This window comes from Sus scrofa, chromosome 6 (assembly GCF_000003025.6).
Source record: "Sus scrofa isolate TJ Tabasco breed Duroc chromosome 6, Sscrofa11.1, whole genome shotgun sequence".
NCBI lineage: Eukaryota > Metazoa > Chordata > Mammalia > Artiodactyla > Suidae > Sus > Sus scrofa.
In genome coordinates, this window is record NC_010448.4 from 100,600,587 (window position 1) to 100,623,277 (window position 22,691).

Consider the following 22,691-nt stretch of genomic DNA (forward strand, 5'->3'; position numbering starts at 1 on the left):
CGCAACGCTGGATCCTTAACCCACTAAGCAAGGCCAGGGATTGAACCCACAACCTCATGATTCCTAGTCTGATGCGTTTCCGTTGAGCCATGAAGGGAACTCCTCTTTTTTGTTTTTTGTTTGTTTTTAACCACCCCACTCCAAACTGGGAAGAAGGGAAAATTTAGAGAAGAAAAGGAGCATGATAAACAATTAGAGGCAATGCATTCAGTGTCCCATCCCCAGAACCAAGCCCTGATGTGTCAGGTGGAAATTGGGGTCACCACAGGTTTCCCCACAGATTTGGGGGGGAGCTCTGGGAGGACATTTGCTTCCTGCTCCCCTTCTTTAAGAAGAAAAGCAGCTGAGAGATATCCCATGGGATAAGGGCAAGATGTTGGGACAGACAGCTTGGTGGGCTAAGGAAGGTGGGGGGACCAGTTCCCTGCCTTGCCTAAGGGGTGCTGGTTTTAGCTGAGAGAGAGAAGGAGACTGATTTCTATGTGTACAGACACTCCTGGCTTGAGATAAGGGTCCTGATGCAGGTAGTTCATAACAGGAAACCAGGTGGGAGCCAGGCCCATGCCCACAGATGACATCTGCACCCCAGGAGCATGCATGCAACTCCACTGGGACCAGCGAGTCAGCTCTGGGCTCCAGGATGTCAGGGGAGGGTAGGCTGAGCTCACAGCACAGGTCCTTGATGTCTCTGCCAGGCACTCCTTAAAGCACCAACAGGGAGGCGGAGGAGGAGGATGGAGGGGAAAGGGACTGAATATTCCTGAACCTTAACCAGAAGCAACGTAGTCCGAAATTGGATGGGGCAGACTGGCTGTGGCTGTGACTAGATTCATTTTTCCTGCTATCTGTCAGAAATGGAGGATTAGAGATAGAAGAAAAATTTTGTTGCCAGAAATAAAGAAAATTATATTCTGTAACTGAAATTTGTGCACATTACATGTGATTGATTTTTCTCAGCCTCCATTGCTTAAATGTTGTATATGAATATTCAGTGAAGGTAAATTCCAACCAGAGAAAGCATCTCCACTGTCTGACTTGCGCCATCAATGCAGAAGCAGGTTCTTGGTGGCCATCTGGCCTGCACCTTGATCTTACCTGAGCTCTGATGTAGAGCTGGATGGCCTCAGAGGTCCAGTCCATGCTCTGTGAGGAACAGTCCTACCTGGAAGCCCCACCTCTCCAGGTCCTTGCTCCTGCCTGCAAGGTGAAATGCACAGCCGGCTCCTGCTAAACAGATCCCAGGGCTGGAAGGGCCTGACCTCTGCTCACCTCTCCTTTCCAATGTCTGGCCTCAGCCTCACAGTCCCCCTGCGGTTTCCCAAACTATTATAATTCATCAAGATCTCTTTTCCATAAGCTAGAGACTCTTGAGTCCCCTAACAGTGACATTTTAGGTTCTCTTTGATTTACTTCTGTAGCAGGATGGTTGCATTTCTGCCAGAGGGTTCTTACAAAGACACACATTGGCAAGAGTAATTGTGAAGCAATAAAGAATTGTCAGAGGTCTGTTTGAGTCTTAACAAATGATTTTCACCATTAACTAAACATCTGTCCTGACAAGCAGGATGATGGTTAAAATGCTATACAAGATCAGGAAAACGTTTCTTCTCTCCACAAGGACTGGCAAACAAGTGAATGCAACCTTTGCCTTAGAACCAGGGCAGATACGGCTCATAAGATAGCTGTCTGGGGATCACGGCATACCTGCACCTTGGGAGTTGCATGCTGAGACTTTGTGAAATTCTGATAAGAACAGCATGGAGAGCTCAGAATATAAACACAGTGTTGATATGCAGTTTCTGAAAACCAGCTCAGTTCAATGGTATAGACTCCTGCAATCCTGCTCTCCCCCAGGAAATGTGATAAATGTTTTTGATTCCTGAAAATGCCTAGTTTGCCAGCACTATTATTCATTTTCTATCGCGTAAATTCCACAATCCTGATCAGCAGCCCGTGGAGGACACTTCTAGGTACTCTGCAGAGCTTCCCTGTTTACCTTAACACTGCAATTTGGGGGAATGTCCTGGATAACATGATGCAGGGTTGTTTTTACATGCAGTATACAGTGTGCCCTTCAATAATACCTGGATCCAAACAAAATCTGACTTTTATAACAGCCCACGAAAAGGCTGGATTCATATCTAAATGATTCTATGTCATGGACAGTAAAGGAGAAACTTCTACTATGATACTCAGGCAGGCATTCTTTGAGACCTAACCTGCAGAAGGAAGGAAATGAACATACCAGAATGTCAGCAGATCGCCTCAGGTGTTCTGAGCCCTGCTTAAGCTGCAGAGTTAGGCCAGCGCTCTGCTTACGGATGTGAAGTGGCAGTTCTGTAAGAGGAAGGGAGGGATACCCTGAAAAAGTATAGTCTTCCACACCCGTCAGAATGAACTGCTTGACAGTCCAAAATCCCTTAATATCAAAGAATCTCCTACACATAGTACCAGTAGCTAGGAACTGCATTACATTCAGGAAAGTCAAGTAAAACATTTCCAGACAGTACGACACTTGCAAACATATTAAAACAGAATAAAATAGAGAAATTGACTCTAGTCAGTGTGCATTAGTACTCAGTAATTATATGCAACACTCCCTGGTGCCCCAAATGGGTAAAATATCTGTTGAACATCCTCAACAAGTCTATAAAAATACCACAGGTATTATTACAATGTCTTTCCAAAGGCCTCAAGAGAGTTTGTCACTGGCCTAGGACTCACAGAAGGAAAAGGGAAGCTCTGAGATTCAAGATTTGAACTCAGGCAGTAGGACCTCACAGCCGGAACGCTCTGCCCTGTACCGTGGGTATTTTCCCTTAGGCCGCTTGCAGTGTTGTTGTTTCTCATGCAGTGGTCATTGCTAAATAGCTATGGACGGACAATATGACCAATTTTTAGAGAAGGTTTCTGCTCATTACTGAAAGACCACAAACCACATTAGACTTGAGCATTCTTCCATTTTTTTAGGACTTGGAAGCCAGCAGTAAAGTTTCCAGGACATTTCACAAGAAACCTGGAGTTCATTAAGGGAGTTCATTAAGTTCATTAAGGGATCGGTTCATGTGGATTCCATCATTTTATGAATTTATTTTAAAACGAGAAGTGTAACATACAAATTTTATTTTTAAAAATCCTAAAGAAATGCTAGGACATCTAACAAGCAATATATGAGTGAGTCCCACACATCTCCAGACGATACCAATCCTTAGTCAATTTACAGAGAGCAAACTGTTTCCCAAGTTCAGAGTCAATTCTCTGAGAGTGATGCTAGTACAGATCAATGACTAATGGCTTAGCCAATAGCTAAGGAAGCTACTCTAAATTATGCTTGTAATCATGCTGACTGAGGCTTGGGAAATTCCTACATCTAATCTGAGTCCATGGTATAGCCGTCAGATTGGCACATGGCTGAGGATGGCCATACCTTCAATGTTGGCTGCTTTCCCGGGTTTTGTCCTTCGTCCTTGTTCAGTATCCCTCTACTTGCAGCACCCCCAGCCCTTCCCCATGACCTTATCCATTGCCATGGATACACTTACAGGCTGAGGATTCTCACTCTTTGGTCTGACTGTTCTGAACTTGATCTTTCAGGATGTCAAACTGTCTTCACTATGTTCTCCTTCACCTGAAAGGAGAAGTTCAAAACTCAGCCACCCCCACCTCATGCCCACCAACTGTAATCACGCCTTTGCCCCAACCTGAGGAATGGCATCAGTGCACACCCACCATTTCCCACTCTCCTCCTTTGCCCTCCACCCTGGACAGGCCCACCTCAACACATCTCTCAATCCATCTTTTCCAATTTTGTTGCAGATCCAGGGCGACAAATTTATGATACGCCTAGGCTATGGTACCACCTAACTTGTCTCCCAATATCTTGTCTCCTTACATTTTAATACCCTTCACCTACTCTTACAAGAGTTATGTTGCTAAGATGAAAATCACATAAGGCCACTCTCTTGTTAGTCATCAGTTGTTGAGGTTTCCCCAACTGTTGGCATGATGTTCCAAACTCGTTAGCTTTTTAAAAGTTTCTTTTCTTTTCTTTTTCTTTTTTTTCTTTTTGTCTTTTTGCCCTTTCTAGGGCCACGCCCACAGCATATGGAGGTTCCCAGGCTAGGGGTCGAATCCAAGCTGTAGCCGCCAGCCTATGCCAGAGCCACAGCAACGCCAGATCCGAGCCGTGTCTGTGACTTACACCACAGCTCATGGTAATGCTGGATCCTTAACCCACTGAGCAAGGCCAGGGATCAAACCCGCAACCTCATGGTTCCTAGTCAGATAGGTTAACCACTGAGCCACGATGGGAACTCCCTAAAAAGTTTCATTACAACCTGCCTTAGCTCAGTTTTCAAACTCATCTCTGTGCCCTCCTCCAATCATATACACTACAGTTTGGCCATAATGATCTAACCTTGGATTCCCCTGAACAAGCATCAATGGGGACATGATAATATAGAGGTTAGGAATGAGGGCTTTTCAGAGTTCCCGTCGTGGCACAGCTGAAACAAATCTGACTAGCGTCCATGAGGGTGCAGGTCCGATCCATGGCCTTGCTCAGTAGGTTAAGGATCCAGCATTGCCATGAGCTGTGGTGTAGGTCACAGTTGTGGCTTGGATCCCAAGTTGCTGTGGCTATAGTGTAGGCTGGGAACCTCCATATGCTGTGGGTGCAGCCCTAAAAAGACAAAGAAAAAAGAAGAATGAGGGCTTTTCATTTGGACTGATGTGAATCAAATCACAGATTTATTTACCTCTTACTAATGTAATAACCTATGTGTCCATTCTGAGACCCAATCTTCCCCTCATCCCAAAAAATGGGAGACTATTATACGGTTATCATCAGAATTAATTAGGATGATAAGGTTTTAGCTATTACAGTCCTCATCATCAGACATGTCTACTATTTCACATACAGCACATTTTCAAAGAAGAAACACTTTGTACAAATACATTATTGTTAGTTAATTGACGATATCCTCAAGCCTTGTATTCTTTAGTCTATAGAGAGTCCTGAAGCGACAGTTGGGAAAAAAAAAAAAAACCTGAACTAGATTTGTAGCAAATGCAGCTCTTAAAAGACCCACTTTCTACACTACTAACTTAGTAATTCACCGAGTATAGAATTTCCATATAATATGCTTTATACTAGTGTTTTATTTACTATGTGTTGTATCTCCAGATAAACCTGAGTACAGAAAGTTCATCTTATAATTCTTAACATCTCAACACTACCTAGCCCAACATAAGATTTTTGGGAGTCCTTCAATAAATTCTGAGGTCAGAGCGAGTTATCAGACTAAAGATTGCTGCCCCCAGTGATACCAAAAGTTAGATGCCTAAGTTTCTGATGTTCTGCCACCAGGATGCATTTTTTCAAGGGAATAAAGAAAACATATTTTACTATTTCTTTTGTCATGCAATACAAAGCGAAATGCAAACAGGCATTTGCCTGCTGGCACACTAACTAAACTCAGGCTTTGAGCAATTAAGTTGCTCAATTGCAATGTTGATAAACACACTTCATAACATGGAGGTCGTATTTCTCCAGGTTGCCTGCACATTCGAGACCAAAAAAACATGCACAGCACTTATAAAAATGGTGACTGAGTATTTGCAAATAGAGAAAAATTTGTGCCTCTAGCCTCTAGCTGGAGATCATCTCACCTCTTTGGGAAAAGGTTGCACCTCTCCAATACTTAGAGTTCATAGCTTAAAAGTTCATAACTATATCCTCTAATATCCATATTTTAAAAATTCAAAAAGCACACACATGAGTTATTTTAAGCTTCTTCAGTAAAATTCATTATCTCTAGATATAGCTAATAATTCTTAGCAGTTGCTATGTGCCAGGCACCATTCAAAGTGCTTAAAACCGTACTAACAGTTTCAAGCCTCATGGTAACCCTATAAGGCAGGTACTACTACTTTGATTTTACAGATGCGACCACCGAGGGTTAGCGAGAAAACTTCACACACCCCTGGTTACGCCGTTACTAAGGTGTTCAGCCTGCATGGGCACAGAGATGGTCCATTCCCAGAGCCTCTGCTCTCACCACCATCTGTGCTGCTAACTAACATAAAGCAGAATTCAGTACTCACTGCGAGCTTTGGACAACACTTGGGAACTCAAAGGAAGGAGCAACGACTCCTTATTAAAGTTCAGGGAAGACCTCAAGGAGGAGGAGGTGCAGGCTTCTGACTGGCAGACGTGGAAGAGGCGGGACTTTGCATTCTATGCCCCAGGGTGAGCAAAGCCACACAGCCTGGGGCGGGGGAGGCGCAGGGTGCAGGGAACAGGGTGAGAGGTCAAGGAGTCTGGTTTGGCTGGTGGTGCAACAGCAGGCATAGCTGGAAAGACTCTTCAGATACCACAGAAAGATGCTTTAGGGCTTTAACCACAAGGCTAGGAAAAGCCTCTAAAGCTTTCCCCAACAAGGTGACATGGGTAGTGACCTTCTTCGGAAAGATTTATTAAAACCTTCTTGACACCTTAGGAATTTTATTCTCAGAAGATCATTTCCCTTACTAGTCTAATAAGCTATTTTGGATAATAAAACCCAAATTAAAAAAATCCTCCACTGGGAGGACTAATGGACTGAAGCTAACAGGGTGAAATGCAACAGGAATGAGAATGAAGTTCTGAAACTTCAGCTGTACATGTTTAGGATGATTGCCGCCTGGCAGCAGTACAGTTCATGAGAAAAAGATGACGAGATGGGGACCAAATGCAAGGGCAGTGCAAGGCAACAGTGCTACGGGGCGCCAAGAAGACTACGTAATCAGGTCTTAAGTGGCACAGATGTAGAGAAGTCCATCATACAGAATGGGGAAATGATCTTTCAAAATGCAGCAGACCTGGAATTCTGCTCTGGGTACCACATTAGAGAAGGATGTTGACGGCCAGGGCTGAATTCAGAGCAGGATGGATGAAGAGGGCCCACGGGAAGCTGCACCATGTGTGGAAATGTTGGAAGCACTGGAGAAACTGAGAAGGCTCCAAGGACGCGTGACCACCGTCTTCAAATAGTTCAAGAACTGCATGAGAAGAACAAACTAAGTAGGTGCATGATACAAAAACAGAACCAATGGGAGGATAATTAACCAAGAAATCAACTAATACAAAAGGTCAGCTCCATACTAACAATGGGGAAGGAGGAATGTTCTGAGGTAGAAGAAGCAATCAGCATCCAACAGAGGCCCACAGGCTAGCCAGAGACAAGAGGATGCTTTTAGAGGAATACCTACCTTGCTGAGTATGATATATAAATATTAAAGGAAAGATACTGATAGACTAGTCTTTAGGAATCTGCAGAAGGTGACAGTGTGAGGGCAGTGGTGAGGCAGTGCTTTAAGGAGAAAGGGGGTGTGGAATTTGAGCCGGACTTTGACAAATGAATCAGTTTATAAATCCAAAATGGTCAAGTAACTGCCAAAATGCCAAATCTTCAGTAAGCACAACTGTAAACAGATTATTACTGAAAATGCTCAGTGAGTCCTCTTAGGGCTTAAGAACACACAATAATTCTCTATGACACATTTTTTCTCAGATGTTTGCAATTCATAAGAAGTAATGTGATTCCTTTCCCATTTTCTTGCATGACAGCACACACACACACATACACACACAGAGAGACAACAAGATTTACATATTACCGTGGAAAAGGAGTAGCTACTATCTATTCCTTCAAGAGAGAGGTCAGAATAGAGAACTTGGGAGCCCCGTTAATGAGGAGAAATGGTCTCCCTGAATTGTGCAAATCCTACAGCTCTTCCACCAAAACCTCAACAAATTTTTCTACCACCTCCAGACTGAAAAACAACAGGGAACAAACTGTGTCCTTCACTCATCACTGTGCCCGAGAAATGCCTAGGACTTGCAGTTAAACAAACTTGGGTTCACATTCTTGTCCTGCCTCTTATCATCTGTACAAACATGGGGAAGACACAGCCTCCTTGTGCCTCAGTCTCCTTATCTGTAAACTGGGGATAAATGCCTTTGCGTGGAGTTCTTTGTGACGATGAGTGACACAGTCTTTGTAAAATGCCTGCACGCACTCCATAACCCCACTCCCACCACGATCATCAAAACCTCAGATTCTAGTGGTAGGCGTTCTCATAGTTCAGGCCTTCTGATACTTGGGAATTTATACTATTTTTGAAAATGTTTCAGATGGACTTGTGTACCGCTGATGCCTGCCTTCTTCTATCTCACAGATGAGAAAGCAGTTCTTGAAAAAATTGCACCCTTTTATTAGTGAGGCCTCTCCACAGACTTGCCTAATTCAAAAGGAGACTCTGCTTTAGGGTTTTTGTTAGGAGGAGGAGGAGCAGCAGAGGTGTTACCAGCAGCCTGAGATGGTCAAGTGATAAAAATCTCTAATGTTTTACCTAAAATACACTAAAATATTCCCACCAACTGAATAGCCTGAGGTTGTCAAAGAATGAAATGAAAGACAACGGGTGTATACTCCGCTGTTATATAAAAAGAACTTTTGAAGTAAGTGTACGCTCTGTTGGCCGCATTATAATTACATTGCTACAAAGCACCCTGCCTGGACTATTCCTGCCATGCCTGTGGATGCCCTCCACCAGCATTGAAGGTAGCTGGTCAACCAGCAGACTCTCTTCACTGGCGTCAGCAGGCAAGACTGTCGTGCGTTCCTGTGTCCCTATCTCCAGCATTCTTGGCGAAGTTTACGGAAGCACTATTTGGAATTAGCATTGCAACTTGTGGAACAGGAGGAAAGACAGGGTGAAAACCTCTCTGCTATTATCAGAAATACTGCGCCTTCTGTCTTTTTATGCAACATAATGAACCTTTCAGGTCCCAAATAGTGATTTTTTTTTTTCTCTTTCGGTGAAGGACCAACCTGGATTCTTGGAAAGTCTAAAAACAGAACTCTGCATTTCACCCAAGGTATCCTTTACATAGCTGGCCCCAATTTTATTATGTATTTTCATAAGAGAAAGAAAAAATTGTCTTCATGTTCCTTTAATGAACTACATCTAACAAATGGAGAGTTACTTACACAGACGTCCATAGCTAACAGAGACAAGACCTGTTTGCTCTGCTCACTTATAAAGCCTGAGTCTGTCTGGGGCCTGAGCTTTGTCAGCCTATCATTTATTCATCACTAAAGTCGCCGCGCAATGAATGTCCATCTCATCAGCCCTCACACTGTCCAAACACTCCTCTCAATAGGATTTTCCCCGTAAAAACTCCACAGGCTTCTCTATCGCTAAGAAACAATTCCTTCCTTCTGTTTAGACAAGCACTTGGAGGCAACTGTGGGTGGAATCTTCTCTCTGTGATGGCCTGACTGCCTGCTTGCACCACGCCTTCAGAAAGCGCAAAGGCTCTTGCACAGTCTCCCAAGGCGGTGGTAAATTGCTTCCCCATGTCCTCACTCCAATAATACTGCACATCTCGACTGAGCTGCCTTTGCTCTCTGCTTTTGGAAAACTTCCAGGCAGGGTCTGTGTTTACGTCAGCAAGACTGATTCAAAACACCACCTCTGGGGTTTTAAGCAGGCTTGGAAACACATTCCTGCACTCAGCTCAACTGGGGTCAGTAGGAGGCCTTCCAGTAAATCTGTGACTTCACTTTGTCATTCTACTTATTACAGAGGGCCAACTGATTTCCTTTCAGCTCACCTCATAAGCTATTTTGTTATTTTTCATAAAATTTCTGCCAGATCCCTGGCTATGAGAACCTTGAATTATTACGCCCATTGTCTTCAGAATTCCTTATCTGCAAAGATTCTGCTTGCTTTCGTAATAAGGTAGGCGTTGTTGTTCTGTTTTCCATCTGATTTTTTTTTCCTTTACCTTAGAATCATAAAAATCAGGTCCTTTGTTTACATTTTCAAATCTAAACAGAAATCACATCTTAAAATTGTCTTTGATTAGCACAGGGTCTAGTCAATCAATCCCTGGGCTTAAGAGTGAACAAGGGCCTTACTAAATGTATAAAAGATAAGGCACGTACAGGGTTGGGGTGGGAGGGTAGGGCAGCGTGCTGGGATTACAGGCAGAACCACAAGGGCTATCACAAGGAAACTGTAGAATGTGAAACTCAAAACGGTTTCTAAATATGATGCAAATTCCTTATTAATGACAAGATTTAAAGACTCCTTATTTAGTAATAATCATCAAAGCACAAAAGTGCTAAATTATTTTCACAAATAAATGAGCACATCAAGTTCTTGCCACAATCCTAGACATCATGCTGGAAATTTTATCCCTTACCATGAAACTTAATTTTGCTTACTGCCACCCCCTGAAATCTGAGGTAAGACTAAAAAAATTTCCCTATCCCCCCAATACCAAAAATAAATAAATAATAATTCCATCTAAGCAGGCTTTCTTATCACACTCTAATCTAAAAAATCGGCTCAATGACGCTAAAGTAGACTTCACCTTTGATTACAAAATACACTAGTAAAACAACTTAAAAACAACAAAGAAACTACAAACATACCTTCAAAATAGAAAGATGATGCTACTTACCTAAAAAGAACCCAGAATACCCTGAAGCAAATGATTCTGATCTAATTTAAAGGAAATGAAATTCAAATAAACAACAAAACCACCCTTCCTGATACTTCCCCTTCCCTCCAAAAGACAAAGGACAAGAAAAGGAATAAAAAGAAAATAAAAGACAGATATAGAGCCTTGACAAAGTGGCTGGATGGATGACAAGGCTCTAGTAAACGTGAAAGGAGGTGGACAGATACTATGGAACCCTTCCTGGGAAAAGGATGCATTTGTGTTGCTTGAAGTAGACCCTCTGCTTGCTATTATTCATCAGATGACCTTCGGCTCCAGCGTGCACTGTATCTCAGGCACCAATTTCTCCAAGAAAGTACACGTAAGAGCAGAGCAGGCGGAGACTAGGAAAGGGTCAGAAGCAATGGACAGAGGCATGTCTTACACAGCCCAAGCAGAGTCCTTTTCTGCAGGCTCATAAGGAGGATTCCTGTCTCACTCACACGTCTTCTCTGGGACCAGGACAAGGAACACAGCCATTTCTGGTTGGCGCCCTTTGTCCCAGCACTAAAAACAAGGGGAAGGTTGGTAGCCCTGCCGACGAAATATTTTAATTCTATTGAGAAGTGGAAGACCTTCCTTGGGTAATGGAGTCCACCTCCGTAGATGTTTCTAAAATTAGATAATCATCTGGAAAGATTAGATAGTTTAAAGGCTCCTGCTCAAAAACAGAAATTGGAAGCCCAAGACCTCTAAGCCATTCATTTTTATGCATTTATGTTAACTAGTTTTTCCCAAATTAGTAATAAAGCTTATCTACTTTCCTTTTGTATTTGAGCTTCAGAAACATATTCATGCCACAACAAAAATGTTTGAAAGGTTAAAAAATTACAGTTTACTCTCACCTATCATTATGTACTACTAATAAAGCTATAAGCCCCACCTATGCATTCACTTAAACATAGATTTAAAACACCCAAAAAAGCTGGAGCAACGATTTGCTTCCTTCTCTCTGCTTCTAAGTAGAAGAACCAGACTGCAGAAAGAAGGCTGTAGCCCATGTTATTGATTTAGGAAGTGCTCTGAAACTCACCTCTGAACAGGTTAGAAGTCTCACAGTTGATATTCTTAAGAGAGAAGCACCAAACATCCCTTTGGCCCTGAGTCCTTAGGGCCCAGAGGTGGAGAGGCCGCCTCGCAGCCCACAGGCACCCTACCACATGCAGAGCTCAGCCTCACCTCGGAGCAGGACCTGCGGGCTGCCTCCAGCCCTGAGGGGCCAGAGAAACAAAGGGCAACAGAGCTTCTTGCCTAAACTGAGAACTAATTCCCAGTGCACAGTAGCTATTTAAAGAGGTGGTGCCTGAGGGGACAAATGCTGCCTCAGAGCCTTCCTGTTTGTGTCCCAGCTCCAATTTTCATCCATTTCCTAAGGAAGACTGCAAAGTGTAATCAGCCCTGAGAAGGCTAAGATTTATGAAAACCCATGCAGTGTCCAAGGGCAATTTTTAGAAACTGTTTTCCCCCGTTCCTTCTTCTCTCCATAAGTAGATATGGGCTTTATTAAAAGTACTTTTAAAGTCAAAAGCAAAAATCGTATCTGTCATGACTTGATATAAGTTTTTCAACTCCTAAAAGATTTTTTTAACCTGAAATGCAAAAAGGAAAGAATTTTTGATGATTAATCCAATATATATATCAAGCAATAATGCAGAGAAAAACCATGCAACTTATGGTCAGAAAGCATGGGTCTGATTCAAAAAGCCTTATGCCATTTACTAGCTTTAACTAAAGAAAGGCACCCAAGCTCTCTCTAGGCCTCGGTTTCTTTGACTGAATAAGCAGGACTGAAAACACATATTTTACATGTCTATGTGTGAAACTGCTCAGGACGACTGGAAAAGACCCCATACTTTGCCCTGTAGAAAAGTCAGAGCATGCTGTTATTACACCATGGTATACAATTTCCCAGCAGCTGCTACTTAGAAGCTGGATAAAAAGCAAATACATCTTCTCTCCTCTCCCCAAAATTATATTATGTATGCATTTGTTTGCTTGTGCATTGTCTGCCTTTCCCACTGAGGTTGCAAGAGGGCCAAAGACCTCATTGGTAATACAGAGTTAACAATACTCCCAGGATCAAGAACAACGCATGGCATACATCACCATGCAATAAATATCCATTAAATAAATGAAATGCATACTTTCAGACAAAATCAAGCCCAGTGCTCTACCCACAGGAAGCCTGTAACAAATACTTATTATATTAGTATATGTACTGCAACTTTTTTCTATGGAGAAACATCCCAGGAAAAATGCAACATAATAGAATTTTAAGACAAGTGGGAGCTCTTAAAAATATCTGAGATAAACATGTCCATGTTTTGTTAGATCACCTTGTTCAAATATATTATGAAGATGGTGAATGTACAAACTTCTTACGTCACGGTACAAGATGTATTCTTACATCTTGGCATGAGGTACAATGTCCAATATGAATTAATTCACTGAAAAAGTTTAGCCTAGTTTAGAAGGTACCTAAACTCCAACCTCGGGACTGCTTCTATTCAAAGTGGAAACTCTCTTTCCTCTGTTACCCTTTAAGTCCTAGCTGGGGGGCAACGGGATTTGATAAGGATTCATAGATTTTTTTAAAGAGCATTTCGAGTGGTGGTCCCCTGTGGCTCTTATGATCCGACTACTAATGTTTAATATAACGTAACAATGTGCTGGGAGACAGGAGGAGCTCAGGAATCTAAAACAATAGATTTAGTTTTGAGCCTTCACATTATTGCCTGAATCCAGTTCAGGCCAGTTCAGGCCACTAGAGACTAAAAATCAATTCTTTGATGGCTGCTCATTAATCTCTTATGTATATAGGAGAAAGCGACTTTGGTGGATATTCGTTCATTTTATAAAATTACCATGAGAGGAAAGATCCTGCATCTTAAAAAGATCATGGGAAACATAATTCCCTCTTCTAAGGATTTCTCCTGTTTTGCTTGAGAAATAAGACTTTCCTTCCACATCTCATTCCTTTCTTTTCTGCCCTCTCTCGGCTCCTGCTGTACAGATATGGAAAGAGCTATTCTATTACAGATCTTTTTGCAAGCATTAAAGGTGGAAGATAACAATTTAAAGTCGCTTGCATTGAATGAAGTCATTTTAGTTCCAAACGATGAGGAAGCATCTCATAATCACTGGACCTGAAAGTTCTACAGCTTTTGGCCAACAAAAAAGAATCTGTGAGAAACAGAGGGTGATGGTCAGATAAAAACAGAATGTATTGCCTTTAACAGGTATCTGTTCTGTGTTTCTAAGCTCAGAGTTTCAGGCACTGAAGATACTATTCGTTGCACCCCTCTTCCTCCTTTTCTCACATAGCCCCCCACCCCACCCCCCAGTGCTAGAGGCAGTTTTAATTAAAGATTTTAAAGAAGTCTCCAACTTGATTTTTGACAGCTTCCAATAGCAAGGCTTTCTCACCTTACCTGTAGCCTCCCTCCTGACAAATATCCACCTACATGGAGCTTGTGAGTTGGACTGGAGGGTTATCAGCTGTGGCTTAAACACATACACATTTGACCCCCGAAAAGGGGATGAATTGTGCAAACTGCCATCCAGTAGTCGAGCTTCTCCTTTGGCTAATGAAGAAAGACTCTTTTAGGAGAGTTCCTCAAGAAGCTCTGACATCCTCCCCTGCAGATGCTAATGTACCCCACTAGCTATTTCCTGTAGAACCATTATAGGGCCCTAGTTCCTAACACTAGGACATCACTGTGTATTTGGTTAATAATATAAGAATAACTTCAACTTACTGATTACTGGGTCCTGTTATGCTATTTCTATCATTATTTGAGATTATATATTGTGTATCATAAATATTTACCTAATGCTGCAGAAAACATAAAAATCAATCCTATAAGGGAAAATAATTCATCAGTATGACTAAAAGGAGCAAACATCATAGAACACATTATCCCAAAATATATCACGACTAGGTATGTATACTGGACACTAGACCCATAATGAATATTTCCTTTTTGCCATCTGTTGTTTTATAGAACAGCAGATTTCCTGTCAGCTGATTCAAATAAGCAAAACAAAGTTACACGGAAAGATTAATCTTGTTGATAAGGATGTATTTTTATGGCAAGTTAATTCTAAAAGGTTAGGGATATTTCTTCCCCAAAATGAGAAACAAAGAAGATACTATTTCTCCCTCCTTTCCTCTCCCTCAACTGGCTGTGGGCAAGGCCTCTGCTAAATACTTGGAAGACATAAAATATGTAAGTGCAGAGTCCCTGTCCTCAGTCAGTTCATGACCTGGTAAGACAGGTACAGAAATATCTAAGTACAGGTAGTGTGCAGTAGAGAAAGAAAAACCTAAGGTTAAGAGCACAGGGCATGAAGTGAGAAGGATACAAGGCCCCTGGCTTTGCCACTTCCAAGCTGTGCGATCTTCCAGAAACTTCTTAAGCCCTCCAAGCCTTGCTTTCCTCTTGGATAACATAGAGATCATACTAGTGCCTGCTTCCGAGGGTCCTGATGAAAATTAAATGAATTTATGAATGCCCTTAACAGAATGACTGGCTTCTGGAAGTTATCAATAAATAGCACTGGTGCAGAAAAAAATAATTAAAAGAAATACTTAAATTGCCCAAGATATTCAAAGGAAAAAGAATATTCCATCCATGGATAAAATAAGAGATACAGGATTTTGCAGCCAGGAAACTGCGTCTAGAAATAGTCTGAATGTACAGGCTGTCCTTGACTTAGATTCCTTCAGTGTGAAAGATGACTGGGGAAAACTACTTGGAAAGAAAAGGGCCACAGCCCTCTTATCTCCCAGACACCATGCCCTCCTCTTTCCAGGGATGCCCACTCACGGTTCTGTGCTCAACCTCAGCCGACCCATCCAGCCTCTTCTCTCCTCCACCTTCCCCCACCTCCGACAACTGCTCCTCTCTCAGAACAGGGATGGTCTCATAGACTATCTTTGTAGTCTAGAAGAAAACAACCAGAATATCTACAAAAACAGAAACTTCTGTTTCTGGCCAGGATGCATTACATGGGACTGGATCCATCTTTCCAGCCTAAACAACTGGGCGCTGGCTAAAATATGTGGAAAACTATTTACAGATTCTAGACTAAAGGAAGCAGGGGATGTGAGATCCCTGAGACAGGGAACAACTGAGGCGAGTCCTATGGTTAACCCAGGCAATAGCCTGGTTGCCTGTTCCAAATGGCAGTGCAGTGAGAGGAAACCCCAGAACTCTGGGTCTTACTGAGTAAAGGGGACAGAGAACAGAGTCCACGGAGGCAGAGGCAGATGGAATTTTATAAGAAAAGTACCAGGCATGAAGGATCTGTACAAGAGCTCAAGAAAGCCATACGAGCTTTGCTTGAGTTTATTGCTCAGTATTAAGGTGCACACATGCCAGGTAAACCTCATAACACTGGGCAAAAGCAAATGAGGATCTACGAGATAAACCATTCTCAGATCTGGCGAAGGGCTGGAGACATTTGAGGTTTTACCAGCTAGAAGAGAAAGTCTCTGTTGAGCACCTGGGGCTTTAAGTCACCTCCTCAGAAGATTCTTTAGTAGTCTGATACTCTCAAGAACCTGTTTAGTAGTATTGTTAAATCAGGCCTACAGTAAAAATTACTAAAGACCTGGCCTAAAAAACTTTTTAAGAGAAAGACAACAAAACTTAGCACTGAATCAAAATAATACAAAAACCCACCAACCTCCCCTCCCCCAAATCTAACGCTATACAAAAAAATGTACTACACATGCAAAGATGCAGGAAAATGAGATAGAAAGAGATGGGGAAATGACATAGCTGAGGAATCAGCACAGCTAACTTATAAATATGATTAATACATGTAAGGATTTAAAAGAAAGTTAAGAGGATATAAAGGGAAAATTAACAAAAAATCAGATGTGGAAATGAAAAAAAATTGAAATAAAAAAATATACTAGATGGGATTATCAGGACATTAATCAACTGCAAAAGACACCAGTAAACTCAAAGACAAAACAATGTAGAAAATACTCAAATGGAAATACAAACAGGAAAATAAGCTTGAAAAAAAGAACAGAGCCTTAGTGACCTACAGAACAATAAAGTAGTCTAACACATTTGTTATTAGAGTCTTGGGATGTGGGTTTGGGGATAAAAATGATAAAAAGAAATGATGACTGAAAATTTTCCAAACTTGATGAAAACTACAAACTAAAAATCCAGGAAACTGAATGGACCTCAACAAAGATAGTAACAAGAAAACCAGAACCAGACATATCACAATGCAATTGCTGAAAACAAGAGATTAAAAAAAAAAAAATCCAAAGTTGCAGAGTGGAAAAAACAGACACACTGTGTCTAGAAGAACAATGAGAAGAATGACTGTAAACTTCTCTTTAGAAACTTGAGAAAAGCAACAGAATGACCTCTTTAAGTCCAGACAGAAAAAAAGGAAAGGTTAACCTAGAATTCTATATCCAGTAAAAATATCCTTCAAAAAATAAGACTAAATAAATACTCTTAAACAAACAAAAGCACAGAGACTCCACAGCCAGCAGAACTGCACTACAAAAAATGTTTGAGCATATTTTTCATGAAGAAAAAAAATACAAGATGGAAACCTGGATGTACATGAAAGAACTGAAAGTGTGGGAATTTGCAAATATGTGGGTACATATAAAATAAGCTATTTCCTTATATTTTCATTTCTTTAAAATGAAACTGACTCTGTAAAACAAAAATAATAACAAGTATTGTGAGGTTTTTGCCATGTGTAATAAATACAATGTATGACAACAAAATCACAAAGGACAGGAAGAAGAAAATAAAAGCAAAAAGTCCTGAAGTTCTTACATTATACATGAAGCAATCCAATATTATTTGAAAGTGGGACAAGATAAGATAAAGTGGCATACAGTAAATAAACTCCAGAGTAATAACTAAAGATGATGAGCAAAAAACTATAAGACAAGAGGGGAGATAAAATAGAAAGTTAGAAGATTACTTAAGTAATCCAAAAGAAGGCAAGAACAAAAGAGAAAAGGAAAGAAGAGGAGATGGGATAAACAAAACATACAGCAAGACAGTAGACTAAGTGCAACCATATGTGCTGTCTACAAGAAACACACTTTAATTATAAACACACAGAGTAAAAGGAGCACACTTAAATGATAAAGACACAGAGAAAAAGTAAAAGGATGGACTAAGACATGCCATACAAACTAAGAAAGCTTGAATGGCCGTGTTTAATTCAGACAAAGTAGATTCCCTGTCAGTGGGAGTCCTGGGGGAAGCAGATGTCAAGACTGAATCAAAAGTTCAAAAGATTTATTGGGGGAAACACTTGTGAAAGATAAAGGTGAAAGGGAGCAGGATTCACACATGAATGTTGGTCTGACACCTGCGAAAGGAGAAGAGGAGAAAGAAGATTTGGGTCAGAAGAGCCTCAGACTACAGTGCAGATCCAAGAAAGTCTCAGCCAGGCTGATGGGGCATCTCCAGATGAGACTGCCCAAAAGAAGAGCTGGCTTTGGGCAGAAATAGCCGTGGTCTAGGAACATACAGAGGTCAGTCATGGGCTGTGGCACCCTGGGGAGAACATAGCCACAGTGGGAATATGTGGCAAATCCCAAAAGTGTTGTAGCTGAGGCTGTGGGCTAAGTAAACTACTTTTTGGAAAGGAGGTCTGAATAGCATAACTCTATGGCTTTCACAGCTTTAGAACAAGGGATATGACTAAGGACAAAGAGAAATATTTCTTAACGATAAAAAGCTAAACTCAGAAAACTTAAAAATCCTAAATGTGTATGCACTGAAACACAAAGCTTCAAAGTATTTGAAGTTAAACTCTTAGAACTGAAAAGATAAAAGACAAAACCCAATTACAGTTGAATATTTCAAAACTCTTCTCTTAGCAATACATAGAATACGTAGACAGAAAATCAAAAAGAAAATTACGGAAAACTTAAGCAAAAGCATCAACCAAATTAACTTACTGGATATTTATAGAATACGCTCACCCAAAAGAGCATAGTATATAATTCTTGTTAAGTTCACAGAGAATATCAACATAAATCATACGCCCAGTCATAAACTAATCATGATAAATTTTAAAGGATTTAACTCATACAAAGTATGTTCTTTGACCAAAAGGAATTCATTTAGAAATAAGAAAGATATCTAGAAAATCCCCAAATATTGAAAGTTAAAGAATATCCTTTTTAAAAACCCAGAGATCAAAGAAGAAATCACAAGAGAAAACTACAACATATCAATATTTGTAGGATATTGCTAAAACAATCATCAGAGGGAATTTTATAGCACTGAATGCTTATTAAAATAGAAGAGAGGGCTATAATCAATGATCAAAGCTCTATCTTAGAAAACTAGTAAAAGAAGAAAAAATTAAGCCCAAAATAAATCAAAGCAAAGAAATAATTATGGTAAGAACAAGCAAAAATAAATGAAAGAAAGAATAAGCAGATGAACAATGGAAAAAAATTATTTAAAAGCCAGGTTTTTGAAAAAATGAATAAAATTAGTAAATTTATAACTATTTTGTCAAGAAATAAGAAAAAAATTACCAGTATCAGGAAAGAAAAGGGGAATTATTCTTAAAAATACTAAAGATAGCAAATGGATAATAAGGACATATTAGAGAGTTCCCTCATGGCTCAGTAGGTTAAGGACCTGCCATTGTCACTGCTGTGGCTCTGGTTACAGCTGTGGCAGGGGTTCCATCCCTGGCCCAGGAACTTCTGCATGCCATGGAGGTGGCCAAAATAATGTCATATCATAAACAACTCTACTCCAATAAATTCAACCACTTACATGCAATAGACAAATTCCTTGAAAGATATAAAACTACTAAAACTGACGTAGGAAGAAATGGAACCTACCTATAATTATTAAAGAAACTGGATTCATAATTTAAGACCTTCTCACAAGGAAAACTCCAGGCCCAGATGGCTTCACTTGTTTCTTATCAAACAAATAAGGATGAAACAATACCAAACCTGCACAGAAAACAGAGACTGAACTCCTCCCAATTCATTATTAAAAAACAGGATTACCCTGATACTAAAACCAGACAAAGACATTACAAGAACAAAAACCTACCAACACTGCTCATGAACATAAACAAAGACAGCCTCGACAAAATATCAGCAAATCAAATCCAGCACTAGCTGATTTTGTATCCAACTGCCAAAGTCTTTAGCAATAATTGCTGAGGAGCCATATTTTTTCTTATGTCACTATAAGCTCTCCATTAGAGATGAAGGCATAAAATGGTATTGGTCACCTGGTTTAAACTCAATAGTATAGGACTTTCTGGTTAAGCACATTTTTAAAATATCTAAGGTTATGCAATCAAATCGCTGGTACTCAGCAACTGCCTACAATTTCTAATGCTACCATCTTTTAGCACCAAGGTCAGAGTACAACGTTTGTGAGTCCAATAACTGTTTTTAGACTTGAGCTGATTAAGCACAATGACTCTTTTAAAGGGCTTTATTTAATTAACCCTGTTGATTATACATAAATACTGATAAGATGTGATGCAGAATGATCTTACAGGAAGTTCTGATTGATCTGAATTCAAAAGCAGTCTTAGAAACAGATTCTAACAGTCTTAGCTTACTCCATTTGGTCAGATAGCAGATTGCAGCCTCAGGGAGGTTTAACCTCCAGAAGATGGGTTACTGCAGTAACTTTGGGGCTTACTCAGCTTCTGACTGTGGCAGGAGAGGAGATATTGTGTCCTGATTCTCAGAGCACGTCAGGCTTTTGTTTAGAGTCTTGAGCTATTCTTGTGGTAATTAGAAACAGTTTGAGGATAAAGATTACCTCTTCTTTATCATATCTGTATATATAGTGGAAGTCTTGGTATCATTTTCAATTTTCCCTTAGCACAGTTGTAAACATGCTATTACAGTGAGTCAAATTCATTTTAAAACTAATTATGACAAAGATATCTTTCCTTTGGTCCACTCTGAGTTAATTTTTGTGAGTGGTGAAAGATGGTCCAGTTTCATTGTTATTCGTGTGTTTATCCAGTTTTCTCAGCACCAAACTATCTTTTTTTTCCACTGGATTGTCCTGGTTCCCTTGTCAAACATTAGCTGTCTATTTGTGTACCAGTACCATATTGTTTTTATTACTGTAGTTTTGTAGTATAGTTTGAAATTAGTAAGTGTGATCCCTCCAATTTGTTCTTTTTCTTTGGGATTGCTTCAGCTATTCAGGGTCTTTTGTGGCTCTGTATGAATTAGGATGGTTTCTTCTATTTCTGTGAATCTATAAATGACTTGGGGTAGTATGGACATTTTAACAATATTATTTCTTCTGATCCATGAACATAGGATGGCTTTCTGTTTGTATCTTCATTGATTTTTATAAAACCTGATACTGTAAAACTCCTCGAAGAAAGCATGGAAAAAAGTTCCTCATTTTGGTATTGTGAATAATATTTTTGGATGTGACACCAAAAACAGGAGCAATAAGAGAAAATCGACAAATGGGACTACATCAAACTTAAAAGTTTCTGCATAACAAAAGAAACAATTAGCTAAATGAAAAGGCAACCTACAGAATAGAGAAAATTTTTGCAAACCACATATTGGATAAAGGGTTAATATCCAAAATATGTAAAAAACCTGGAGTTCCCGTCGTGGCGCAGTGGTTAACGAATCCGACTAGGAACCATGAGGTTGCGGGTTCGGTCCCTGGCCTTGCTCAGTGGGTTAATGATCCGGCGTTGCCGTGAGCTGTGGTGTAGGTTGCAGACGCGGCTCGGATCCCGCGTTGCTGTGGCTCTGGTGTAGGCCAGCGGCTACAGCTCCGATAAGACCCCTAGCCTGGGAACCTCCATATGCCGCGGAAGCGGCCCAAGGAAATAGCAAAAAGACAAAAAAAAAACAAAAAAACAAAAAAACCTGTACAATTAAAGATCAAAAACAAAAACAAAACCATCTGATTAAAAAATGGGCAAAGGAACTGAACAGGTATGTTTTCAAAGACTTCCAAAAGGCCAATAGATACATGAAAAGATACTCACCATCAATCATCACCAGGAAAATGCAGATTAAACCACAATGAGATATCACCATGCATATGTTAGAATGGCTATCATCAGGAACACAAGAGATAAGCACAGGTGAGATGTTGTGAAATTAGAACTGTTTTCACTGTATACCATCAGTGGGAATGTAAACTGGTCTAACCACTATGGAAAACAATACAGAGTTTCTTCAAAAAATTAAAAATAGAGCTACCATATGATCCAGCAATTCCACTTCTGGGCATACGGACAGAGGAAATGAAAACAAGATTTCAAAAAGATATATGCACTCCAATACTTACTGCAGCATAATAGCAAAGACATGGCAACAAGCAAAGTGCCCATCAATGGATGAATGGATAAAGAAGATGTGGTATATACAACTGAGTATTATTCAGCCATGGAAAGAAAAGAAATCCTGCCATTAGCAACAGCATGGATAGACCTTGAGCACTTTATGCTAAATGAGGTAAGGTGGATGAAGAAAGACAAATACTGTATGGAATCACTCATATATGGAATCTAAAATACATCAAACATGTGCAGAAAATGGTGGCTACCAAGGGATGGGGGTTGAGGGGATAAGACAGATGTTTATGGGTACGAATTTACAACCAGGAGCAAATAAGCCATAAAGACTTAATGCACAGTATAATCAATATAAACAACATTGTGCTATAATCATCCAGCTAGCTAAGAGACTGAAAGTTAATTATTCCAACCACTAAAAAGAAATTATAACTAGTTAATTATCTCTATCCTGACAATCATATTACAATATACAAATACATCAAATTAATAGGTACACTTTAAATTTACACAATGGTATATGTCGATATATTAAATTAAAAATGATTGATAAATATTTTTAAATAATTAGCTTTACTTGTTTTCCTTTTCAGTTGATAAGACATTGGATGATAATAATGGAGATTACAGAGTGGACCCTTTTTCAGGTATATTCTGGAAATTTACCTGAATGCCCAAATTTTCCAATATAAAAACTTTTTTACAGGCTGATGGCCATTTTACAACTTATAGTTCTTTCTTAGCCTCATATCACAAATTAATTGTCTTTTCAAGTTTCTCTCAATTTTTCTTTTTCAAA

The 22,691-nt window shown here is 40.2% G+C and overlaps 1 protein-coding gene across 15 annotated transcripts in view; it reads right to left on the reverse strand.

Annotated features, from left to right (window-relative positions):
- The window catches only part of ARHGAP28 (Rho GTPase activating protein 28), a 186,624-nt gene that overhangs the window by 106,202 nt on the left and 57,731 nt on the right, over window positions 1-22,691 (reverse strand). For 2 of the 15 annotated variants that reach the window (XR_002345017.1, XM_021096083.1), the window contains exons 1-3: window positions 6,862-18,971; window positions 3,543-3,628; window positions 2,246-2,337 (exon numbers count right to left, since the gene is read on the reverse strand). The exons of 3 other annotated variants lie outside the window; for them this stretch is intronic. The gene's annotated coding sequence lies outside the window, so the exon portion shown is untranslated. Of the gene's footprint in view, window positions 1-2,245; window positions 3,629-6,861; window positions 18,972-22,691 lie in introns of those variants that run through there. 10 more of the 15 variants (XM_021096074.1, XM_021096072.1, XM_021096070.1 and 7 more) reach the window with 9 other exon arrangements.